General features: G+C 53.9%; 1 long non-coding RNA gene across 1 annotated transcript; it reads left to right on the plus strand.

The window, feature by feature from the left end:
- Positions 1-6189: 6189 nt before the first annotated feature.
- On the plus strand, positions 6190-10913 carry LOC131280857 (uncharacterized). The gene is made up of 2 exons (XR_009188507.2): positions 6190-6372; positions 6457-10913. It is a non-coding gene; the product is annotated as an uncharacterized lncRNA (long non-coding RNA).
- Positions 10914-12075: the final 1162 nt, after the last annotated feature.

Raw genomic sequence — 12075 nt, forward strand, 5'->3', positions numbered from 1 at the left:
AGTATCTTGAAAGCCCCGCCCTGGCACATGGAGTCCTGCAGACTTCAGCCCTCTCTTCCTACTCATGGCCCATCGCTCTGCCCCCCCCCCCAGCCACACTGACCCTCACCCAGGTCCCCTCCTGCCCCAGGACTTGAACCAGCTGTCCCCTCCTCCTGGCACGCAGTTCTTGAGCTTGCATGGCCGGCTCCCCGTTTGTCCCAAGCTTCAGCTTGGCTCTCTGCGGAGCATTTATCAGTGCTCCTTTTCTGGTTTATTTAGTGTTTTTAACTTGGCCTGGGCCTCCCCCACCTGGATGGTGAGCTCCCTGAGGGCAGGTGCTGTCTGTGTCCACGGCTGTATCCCACAGCTGGAGGAGGGCCGGGCAGGCACCATCAGCTACCTCCTCTCCGCCAAGGGCATGCAGCGCCTCCCTGCTCGGGGAGCCCGGGGGAGCCCCGGCTGCTTTACGCGCTCCACCACCTTGAGATGCAAGAAAAGAATGTTTTCCCGTTTAAATGTTGAAATTATCCTCTACCTTGCTGTTTTCTAACTTCATGATTGTTTTATTCTAATTACCAGCAGGGCTTTCAAACATTTTTGTGAATTCTAATGAATCATGTTGATGTAAATACATACAAATAGACCACTTCCTGCATTTATCACCAGTGAGGATGCCAGGAAGGATGGTGGCTGGATTTTCCTTATTCGTCCTCCGTGTGGGCTGCATGCCTGGGTCATTGCAAAGCATGACTCGGTGCCAGGGAAATATGGTAATAGCTTTTACTAGTCTCTCTTGTTCTTTTTAGGTGTCCCCACCCACTCCCCGCTTCCACTGATATAACTGAATTCCCCTTTGATGGTGAAAGAATCAGATCAATGAAAGCATCAGAGGATTCCTGGGACACAGCCTTGTCTTCGTTGTTACCCTTTGCCAGAGCTTTGTCTGATTTGAAAAACAGGAGGGTGGATTGAGGCTCTTTTTTTTTTTTTCTCCTGGTGGTTCCTTTTGTTTTATCTTCATGTTTCTGGTGGTTTGATTTTGAACATCAGGAACGGCATGTGGTGAAAATGTGTCCTTTCCCTCAATTGAGATAATAGCTATGAGAGCATTTTGAAAATTATAAAGCATGCACAGTGCGAGTCTCCGTGTTGTTATTATTTCCCTCCTCCAGGCAGTCATCTGTCCCTGATCTCTTGCGTTTCTTCTCTGCATTATAAAGATACACAGACTTTCCTTGCTCTTCTCTGCAGGGCCTATTCGTCTCCAGCTTGCTGGGAAGTCCCTGGGCTCCATGAGGCTGGGCAGGGCACTCCCTGGGGCCTGTGGTTGGCTGAGCCCTGGTCCAGCTCCAGAGTGACCGGTCCTCATTCAGAAGTTCACTCTCTTTTGTCTACAGGGTGGGGATCCAGGCCCCTGATCTCATGCTGGCTAATCCACAAACCTCTGTAAACAGCCTCAAGTATGACCTAAAATGTAACATTTGCTTGTTCCCAGAAAGCCGGAGCAGCTGCCTCTAGTGTGCTGCAGAGAAACCCTTTCTCGCGACGCCACGACCCCTGGGAGAAGCCAAGCCTCGGGAGGAGAGGGGTCTGTCCTGGGGCAGACCGGGCAGGGCTGCCATGTACGGTTGTGCAGGTCGTGCGATAAACATCTCGGGGCAGTGAGGGAGGGAGTATGTGTGTCACTCATAAGGACTACAGCCCTGAACACCTGTACCTGGCGGTTCTGAGGCAGGGATCCCAGCTTGGTGACTAGGCACAGTTCTCCTTTAACCAAAGTGTCATATTTACACATTGGAATTTTCCCAAAGAAACTGGGCAGATGGATTCATTCCTGCTTCTCAGCCCTCTCTCAGCCGTAACCTCCCTGAGGTGACATCCCCTCCATGAGGCTTTGTGCATAGTGACTGTTCAATACCTGTGCCTGCATTGAAAACATCCCCGCAGCTAAAGGCCAACTGTGACTTTCTTTGGCACCATTTCACCTGCCTGACCTAAACTTCAGCAGATACAACACAGGGGCTAAGGTCAGGTATGGCTTTGGAAACAGGAGCTTGGGCTCGCTGCACACGACAGTGCAGCAGTAAAGTGGTGTATTTCACAGCCTCAAGTATGACCTAAAGTATGACCCCATCCTCAGAAATCCTAGGTTTTCCTGGGGCAGGCTGGAGGAGGGCATGCCAGGGGCTGAATGGACTGCTTTCATTGTTTTTACTTGATATTTCCGGCAGTTTTATGTTATCTCATGCAGTTTACGAGGAGACGGAGATAATATACATGTTTGCCTTTTCCTGATTATATACAGTATCATTTGGCTAAAAATCTATACTGGCCACAAGGATACGTTCTGGCTGAATACAAGAGACATTTTCCCATTATCTTAAAAAACACACACACACAAAATAATCTTCTCTACTATTATTGCACATAAAATGATGTAAATGTGCACACTGCTGCTATAAAAGCTACAGTTAGCAGAATTAAATGCTCAAGACTTGGACCACAACTAAACGGCATGACTGAATGGATTGTTTTCCGGTCTGCTCCTCACCGGAATGGTGGATGGCCCTGGGATCACAAGCGCTGGGGTCCGCGTGGCCCTGGGACCACCTGCACTGCAGCTACCTTTACGGCTAAGTTGGATTTGTCTAAGGAGCCTGAGTTTGAAGCCCCTTCTCAGATTTCCTGAGTCGAGACGGCGCAGCTGGACTGCTTGCCTTTTGGGGTCACATCCCTTCTCCTGACAGTCACTCGTGGAGCACACAGTTCTAGGTCCTTCCAAGCAGGCTTTATGCCTTGCCAGCTTCCACGGAGGACCCAGGATGCAGTCCCTGCCCTCAAAGGGCTCACACACTGGCTGGGGGAGCAAGACACATTGAGGCAGCCCGTTAGAAAACAAGGCAGGTGTGCAGCGCTTGATTCATCTCGGCAAATACGTGCACTATGTGGGTAGACTAAGCGCTCGGCCCTGTAAGGCCGGCTTTGAGAGAGAAGGGTGCGTTCTTTAGCAGTTAATACGTTTTGCCTCGCCTGAATGCGGCCGCCTCTGCCGTCTTCATTCTGCACTCAGCATTGCCATGTATTGCCATACGCTATTAGTTATTTTTAAAGTTGATCTTCCCCTAGCTGTCGCCTGAATGTGGAATGGTCAAATGTCTTGGAGATGGGAGTTGTCATCCACCAAAATGGGGAAATGGAGGCAATCCAGAAGTGGGTTCATTCAGGGACTGGAGAAGAGCAGCGGGATCCTGGGGCCAAACAGCAGCTCTGAAACCTCCCGGAGGCTCATGTAGACACCCTTCAGCTGGGCCTCTAGAGCCCTGGGACTCCCGTCTGCAGACAGGTGATGGAAACATCACCTCTTCTCTCCTGGTCTAACCCTAAGGGAGTGCTGTATACTCAGGTTGTTTGCAAAAAGGTGGCTGAGAGTTCTGTGCCGTGGCATCAATAGAGATTTAGGCAACAGGACTCCCTCTGTGGCGAGAAAGAACACTCCTGAGGTTAAAAGACCCTCTCCTGAGTCCACACAAAAGGCCAAGAAGCAATTTAAAATCACTGCGCAGCTGTGGTCACGTGCGATTTTTCTACTGGCATTTCCTGGTGGGCTTTTTCAGGGAAGGAGCCAAGAGCTGGAAGGTTTTTGGGTGGCCCCTGCAGGTCTCTACACTGGCCCACCTCAGAGGTCGTCCTCCAGGGACGTGGAAGGAAGTGAGGCAGCTGCCCTGCAAGAAAACTCTGGAGCCTGGGGTTCTAGGCCCACCACTGCCGTGGGTTAACTCTAGGGCCTCGGTCAAGTCAATCCGAATGACCAGCCCTCGTCTGCAAAGTGGGATGATGACAACTGTCCCCGTGAACTCCCAGGATGTTGCCAGAGTCGCCTGATGGGACGCGTGTGCAAGGGGCCTTGTGCTACAGGAGCTGGAGTTCTTCCTCTGGCGATTGACTAATCCCAAAGGCGTCTAGGTGGTAAAATCGTAAATACGACTCCCAAAGGATCCATCGCGCGCGGCGGATAATTCACCTCGTGACCGCCTGCCACAGGCAGGTGCAAGGTTTGCCGTAGGTATCATGAGCATTGCAACCTGAGTGCAAGCACCCCCACACTCTTTAAAATTCCTCCAAAATGATGGGCTAAATTGCAGTGTTTCCAGTCACCCCTGCTGGAAACAGCAGGAGCAGGAGTCTTAAGCCCCAGCTGACCTTGCCGGCCCCAGAACTCCCCCGTGGGCACGGAGAGGGCAAGGAATTCCCACCACTTGGACAGTCTTGCAGCTCTCCAGACCCATCCGGGGGCAGCTACGAAGGTATTTCTGAAAATGGGCACAGTCTTTCCCGCCCCATTCCAGTGGCCCCTATTAAAGCAGCAAGGCCGATGGATTCCAGCCAGGGCGTCGGTGACTGCCCCGCTGGAGGGAACCCGGGGAACTGGGGACGGCAGGGCCTAAACCGGGCTCTCTCCACCTGCCCTCTCTGGTTCAGGAGTGGGCTTCAGGGCATGAAGACGAGCCCACGTGTGTCCTGAACGCAGCAGCAGCACCCACCTGAAGTCAGAGGGGTTTAGTGTGGCGGCCCCTGGCATCCTGCGCCGTGAGAGGGGCTCGCCCCCTGAAATCGATGTTGGAGCCGCCCGTTAATTTCTGATCCTCGTCTTGCGCTAATACACGAAGGCTGCTCCAGCTTCAAGCCCAGGAACGACCCCCGCGTTTCATTTGTCTACAAAGAGAAGTGTTTTCAATGCTTTCTATTTATGGCCGCGAAAGCTCAGGATGACTAAAGGCGAGGCGGAATCTCTCTGTACATTGATTTTTAGTGCAGGCTTAATGTCTGTGCGTAATTATTTTTACCATGCAGGTGAAGCAAGAAATTAAATTGGGCTTCTTAATGAGGGGGAACAGCCAGCCCCAGAAATGAAAGATTGCAGGAGAACTTGAGCAGGGAACCTGTTGGCAAAAAGTGTTCCTGCAGTGGGTCTCCGCGGCTGGGAATGCATTTAACCCACCCCCTCAACTCCCACCCCACCCCTTCCCTGGACAGATCTGTTTTTGCTCTCTCTTGGCTTCCCTGAAGGAAAACTCCCCCAGGATGCTCCCTTGCGTCTCCCTGACAAACCTAACAGGAAGCCTGGGTGAAGGTGTCAGCGAGGCTTCATACAAGCGACAGCAAATTCGCGGATCCTGAGGAGAAAGTTGCCCCTGGGGAACTAAATTCCCCTCTGGAGGCCAGGTTGCTCGCTGGATGAGATCATGGGAGCTGCCCTGGCCTCCCCCTGCACCCACCCCCGGAAGAAACAGGCTGTTCCCCCCACTGCTCGGCCTTCTCCACTTACAGATGTGGGAGGGACAGAGCCCCTGAAAATATGGGCTGGAATTCACGTTTCTACCCTCAACTGAGGTGGGAATGACAGGCCTAGAGTCTGGTTTTCCAGGCAATACCTGGGAGACGGGGTGGGAACACAGGGGACGGGAGGCTGTCCAGAGGATCCCATGTCTGGTGACGCGGGCTCTGCAGTGTGCCAAAATGGAAACAAGGCCGTGTGACTAGTGTCGCTTCTAGAGCTTCACCGGCGAGTGCGTCCTTCACTTCAAGTCAGTTCAGAGGACTAGGCCCTGAACGGAACAGCAGCTCCAAATCCGATAAACCTCCCTCACATCAGGTAGCTGTTCCAGAAGATTCCGGAAGGTTGGTCTTCTCTCTGAGGTGGGAGCCACCAGCTAAGGAGAGGGGACAACAACTGCGGGGTTCCACTCCCAAACCCAAGCCCTCCTTTCCTGTCCTAACTCTCAAGAAACACAAGTTTGTCTTTGAATCAGTTCTGCCTTGTAGTGTGATTTTATTTCCCCTCTCTCCCTCACCTGAGGCAAAAGCGTGTCTCCCTCCGGCCATCATGGACTCCAAGCCTGTGGGTGAGAGCTGGAGGTGATTCTCCCTTCACCTCCTCACACCAGCTCTCCACAGGCGTCTCCTCAGCACGTGAGGGAGGGGGACTGTGGGGGCCTGGGAGGCAGAGCTGTGCCGGGTATTCTACTTGGCACAGGGGGACAGGTAACTGTCCCCTGAGGGGACGCTGGGCCTCTACAGAGAGCAGGACTCTGCCTCAGGTACATCCCCACACGGTGCCAACCACCACCGGCCGCTGTGGGGGCCCATTTGGTTGAGCCAGGTGAGTAAGCACGGTCAGCTGGGAACACCTCCTGGGAGAGGCGGCCTGGCCTGTGACAACGCGGGGAAGGGCGGAAGCGGGGCCCTCTGGGATCGGTAGCCCTCTTGCCAACGCTCGCCTCCACGACCTTGATCCGTGTCCCTCTGGGCATCTCCAATTCTACCCTGGAGAAGTGAGGCCAGGACACAGACTCTTGAAAGGCAAAGAAGGCCCTTGTGGCCAGTCCGAAGGTAACAATTAACCAATTTGTTTTACAGGGAAGCCGCCCCAGGCCGTAGGGTAAAAACCCCTGCTCCGGCCTTTCCATCTTCCAGCTACAGGGAAACGGCTCAGGCCCTGCCCCGACGACTTCTAGAATCAGAAGGGGCCCTTCCGAGAAGCTCGCTGAACCCTGGGGGCGAGGAGTGTCAGATTCTGCAGCGGGGGAAAGTTGGCAGCGGAACCTCCACTTCTAAGTAACCTTTGCCTCGGAAACGCGCCAACCATCTGCCTGGAGATTTGCCTTTGATCATGTCTTGTCCCCTCCCAGGAGTTGTTCCACTTTCCAGGCAGGTGAAAAACACACCCGATTAAAAATAGTAGACTGAACTCCCAACCGCGGGGCGCCGGACTCCTCGCCGAGCGTCCCCTGGTCGAGGGAAAGGGCCAGGTGCTCCTCCGAGTGGGGGACAAGCAGCCACGCCCCTCTAGATAAAGGGCCCTGGTGGCCAGTCCAGCTCCAGCTGCTCCCAGGTCTGCGCCCCGGGGGCCACTGCGTGTCCAGCACGGCCCGGGACCCACAGATCACTCTCGGCTGGGCTCCAGCACCCAACAGAGCCGTGTCTACCACAGCCTCGGGCTGCTCTTGCTCCCTGGGTGTCACCGTGCCACTGGGACCTCCTGTCTCTTCTCCCCTCCTTTCCTTCCTCCTCTATGCCTCTCACCCCCTTCTCCCTTTAATGCTTTATGGACCTGGGTTTCTGGAGCTCTTTCCAAACCGTGGACACATTCCCAGTGGAAATCGTGACATTTTCCATTTCACATGACGTACTCCACAATGCCTCAGGAAGAGAGAGAGGAGAGAGACCGAGAAAGCCAAGAAAACAAGCCCTCGGCCCCAGCCCTTTCCCCGGCCGTCTCTGTCAACATCTTGGGGTGCGCGGGGGCCACCTCTGCTGAGAGCGCTTCTTTTGTATCCTTGAGTCACCTCTCCTAGCCTGACAGCTCGTGCTGCAGTGTTTTTCTTTGGGAGGAAAATGCCTGATTCATAGGTTAGCTGCCTGTTCTCTCCGCTCATGGGGCACATCTGGATAAAGGCGTGCCCCTCTATTTTGTTGTGTTGTGTGTTTTTTTTTAAACTTTACTTTCGACTGCCATGGTAACTGCTGCATGTTTGGCAAGGGGAAAGAGGAAAGGAAAAAAAAAAAGCTCGGGGAGAAGAAAAGGAGTTCTCAGAGCAGGGCTGGCAGCCGTCCAGTGTAATCATGCCGCACAGCCGAAATGAGGCCTCTGGCCGGCAGCCAAGTTACAAAGAACAAAGATGTCAGTTCCTAATGTTGGCGGCCAAGCTGGCTTGGCACCCTTATATGGTTTCCCAGAACTCCCTGCCTTGGCCGCCTTCCACTCCCTTCAGGGTAGCAAACAGGATTAGCACAGCTCTGAGATGTTTTTCTCCTCTCTCCTCCAACTGTTCCAATGACATCATCCCTGCTGCATTCATTTGCCAGCAGGGTGATTTTCTCTCTCTCTCTCCACCTCTCTTGCTTCCTCCTTTCTCTTCCATTACTCTCTCACACACACACACACACATCCCCACTCCCCCTTCCTTCCTGTAGCCAACCCCCCCCCACCCCTCGCCTCTGCCTTTCTTTAAAGGCAATGTTTTAGGTCATTTTTCTTGTCCAGCTTTCTCTGTTAAATTAAAACCACCCCGGTGCTCGTGCATTTAGCTGAATCAAGCCAGACGCTGTCTTTTATTTTTATAACTGAATTCCTGTGAGATAGAAATCTCATTTTCCTTCGGAGGCTGTAATCGGCACTCACAGAGCTGTGGTTTCCAACTGCCCTCGTCATGTGCTTCCTTACAGAGCTCCGCCGAGACGCCAGCCTGGCCCCCATGCAGCGCCGAGGAGCCCACGGCGGCTCCGCGCACACACACACACCGTGCACAAAGAGCATCGGACACACACTCACAGGCCTGCCTCGGGCCCGGGGGAGGTCTCCCCCATCTACAAGCACAAGGGGCAGAAAGATGCCCGCAGAGACAGACAGACACGATCGAGAAGGAAAAACAGTTGAAGAAGTAGAAGCCGAGGGCTGCTTCCTAAAGGACGGGTTTCAACCAGCAGCCCCGGCGCGTTATGCAACTAATGGCTGGGTCCATGGCAGGAATCTGGGTTTGCCCACTGCACCGCTGTTCCCTGGCCCCCGCCCCCAGCCCAGCGCCCCACCCCGCTCTGATTCATGAACTAGTTTTCGGATTCATGAATCACTTGGGAGGCAGCAAGAGAAAAATGAACAGTATTGATCTCGTTTCAATTGAAATGGGCTCACTATGGCCCTGCTGGCGGCGGCCAGCTTTCCACCACCAGAAGCCGGCCAGCAGGAGCCCTCCACCTGCCTGGGAGCGGGGAGCCTTGGGGGGAACCTCGGCCGCGGGTTCCCCCTTCTTCTTTTTATTAAATGGGTGTAATAAGATCTACTGGTACGAGGGACTCTGGCTGAATGCCACTGCCCTGGCCGGGCAGGCGGGTGCCTTCTCTGAAAGCGCTCTCCGTTGCTTTATTTATTTTCCCTTTTAATGGAAGTTTCTAAAAGGCATGTCAGTGCAAAATTCTTTTCTGGATTTCTGGGGACTTCTCAAGCACTGCCTTCTTTTGAACCAACCAGAATCTCATGGGGGTGTTTTTTTGGTTGGTTTATTTGTGTGCGTGTGTGGTTTTTTTTTACAAAATTTTTAAATTAATTTTTTTGGGCAAATGAGTGGCATTTTGCCCCCTTTCCCCATTGCCTTTTTTTCTCCCAAAGAGGGACTGGCAGTGTGGACCCTCTAGATTTGGGGTAACCTGATATATGTAAGGAAAGGTGATCCACCAACGAGATGGTTGCCGGCCCACGGACAGGGGCTCGAGGATTTCTTTTCCTTCTCAAATCTGCTGATTCTCCTCTCCCTGGAAGGCAAATGAAGTGAGCCTTGGATCCCATGGAATTGCAGGGAGAAGATTCAGATCCCTGGGTGGGCTTCTCCAGGGACTCTCTTCTCCCCAGCTGCCTTTCCTCCCTCGGCTCATAGTTTCGTCGCCACCATTTTCCACCCCGACCCAGCCCGACGCGGGGGACGCCTTCTCACGGCTGGCCCTCTTTCTCTTCCTCTCTGTGACACCGCGCTTTGGGCTCTCATGTGTGAGCAGGCCGTGAGGGCCTGTGGCCTTGATTTACAGCTTCAGAATGGGACTTAGCAATGGTTTCTCCTTCCAGGTCACCCCTCTCACCCCACCCCAGCCCTAGGAAGCTTAAAACAACGGACTGGGACTCATGCTTTTCAGGTTCCATACAAGCTGGCAACCATCACCCAAAGAATGGCCTGATTCTAGTCTGCAAAATTTTGGACCCAAGAGTTGGGAAATGAGATTCTTATCCATTTACTGCAGACACATCATCGCACTGCGAGATGCGTCTCACTTGGCAGGGATTTGGCGATGTGGCCTTTAATTCCTTTTGCACCGCAGTGCTCAGGGAAGCCGGGAGCAGCCAAAGGCAGGGAGAGAAGAGGTGTTGATGTGAATTTCAATCAGCAATTAGCACAGGGCACAACGAGTTGCTTTGCCTTCTGCGAGGTCTGGGCCAAGGTGCCCTTGCTCTCTGCTGTCCAACTTTCCAAGCATTTGTGGCCTGAACCAGCAGCCACCCGGAGCCCACCGGGCTGCCGGTCCATCATGGGTTAAAATGACTCCTCCGAGGCTGATCTCAGAGCAAAAGGGGATAGTGGGTTGGCTCACGCATTGCCTTAACTAGTGCGCGCGTGTGTGTGCGCGCGCTTCCACTGCAGCCTCCCGTTCTGTGATAAACCTGAGCTGCTAGAAAGCTTTATGTAACACCCACCCAGGCCTCGGCTTTTCAGAGCAGCAAGTGTTCTGTTTCCAGAGTTCCCCATAACCCTGGCAGCACATCAAAACCTCTGTTTCATAACAGACTAGAAATAGGATTTTCTAATAACATTCAGAGAACCGGACTTACCGTGCAGGGATCTGGAATTTTATGAATTGTTCGTGGTTAACTAAACAAAAGGGCCCCACGAGGCCTGGCCCGCTCGCTCTGCCCTCCGCAGGTGGGAGGGACCGTCGGAAGAAGGTCGTTACTTCATGGATGATCTATTAGTTAGTCACCCATGGCCCTTACTAAATAATCTCAAACAGATTGAGGACCTTATTCATGTTTTTAAAAAAAAGGAAAGGGAAAAATACAACCACCCTTCTTCCGGCTTCTTCCTTCATTCAGGGAGAATGTGGTTTCCTTTTATTTATTTTATTTATTTCTGTTTGCCTGACACTGACAGTTCACAGATTTAACCCCTGGCTCTCCTCTGGGAGCGGGCAGGGTCCTTCCCCACGGGGGGGGATGCGAAGATCCTCCTGTGACAGACAAACCCGCCGCGCTTTGAAAACACCAGGCCCAGTGGTGGGTGGATAGATCGGTTAAAGGCGGGAAAGACGCCTGAGGTCACCTCCCGTCGGCCCAGGCACCCAGGCACCGCTTCACCCGCCTGGCAGCCACCCACACGCCCGCACGTTTCCCTCCCGCTGGGTGGGCCCGGCCCGGGCTGGTCCTGGTTGAGACCAGGGGGCCTATTTCGATGTCCCTTGGGAGACTTTTCTAGAACCTGGGTTTCCTTTGCTCCATCACAGTCCATCACTGCTGCTGGCTCCGGGGTGGCCTCCTGCCTGGCCCTGGGCTAGCCCTGCCCGTGGCCCTGGCCCAGGGCAGCTCCTCAGCCCCCTGGAGGAGGACCGGGCTGGCGACAAAGCTCTGAGGCAGAGGGCGGCTTAGCGCAGGGTCTCGCCCCGGGGACTGAGCTCATCTGGCTCAGCCCCCTGCCTCCCGCCACCTCCCCGGGTCCTCTTTCCCAGGGGAGCTCCTCTGGCCCACACATTCCCCTGGAGGCGGGATGGGGGTGGGGGGGGTGGGGAGGGGGCGGGCTTTGTCTCCTGATGGGATATAGAGCTTCAGCCCAGCCCTTGTCCTTCCGTATCTTTCTCTCCTCAGTGTCCTTGAAAAAAACCCTTGCCCCCCGTGCAGCTCTTCTCCCACCTTGTTATGGAGAATCGCCCCCCAGTCGGACCAGCTGGTCGTTTGCAGGACAATTCGCACTTGGTTATTTCCTCCATGGCTGTTGACATACTTTCTCCCATCTCACTAGCCTTCAACGCCCCTTCCCATTTTGCTTCATGCGAGTGTACCTGCTATTTCCCAGCAGCTTCTGGCTCCACGGGTGAAAATGCCTTAGAAGAGGCGCCTGTGCGGCAGGTGTCACTGGGAAATGGCTCCAGGGCAACTACAGTCAGGGCGCTTCCCTCACCAGGCAGAGATTTAATATCTTCAAGATCTATTTAGTGTCTGGACACCTGGTTGCTATGGAGATCGTTGTCGTAAAAAACCCAGGGACCTGTGGTGGATAGAACGCTGATGCCTGAGAGGCACGGGTGGACACATTAGCTCAGGGAAATGGCGGGCAGCGGCTCGCCACCCCGGGTCCACACGGCGCCTCCGCTTTTCAGATTCCACCTGGGTGACCTTCTTATAACTAGACCAACACGGATTCGTTCTCAGTTACTATTTTGTAAGGGACCATCAAGGGCTTCACCAAATGCCAGATGTCCCCTGCCTTCTTCCTGCCCAGAGCTGAGTCAGCCAAGAGGAGAACATTCTTCTTTGGCACTGGTTGTTCTTGACTGTCA

The sequence above is a fragment of the Dasypus novemcinctus genome, chromosome 13 (assembly GCF_030445035.2).
Source record: "Dasypus novemcinctus isolate mDasNov1 chromosome 13, mDasNov1.1.hap2, whole genome shotgun sequence".
Classification (NCBI taxonomy): Eukaryota; Metazoa; Chordata; class Mammalia; order Cingulata; family Dasypodidae; genus Dasypus; species Dasypus novemcinctus.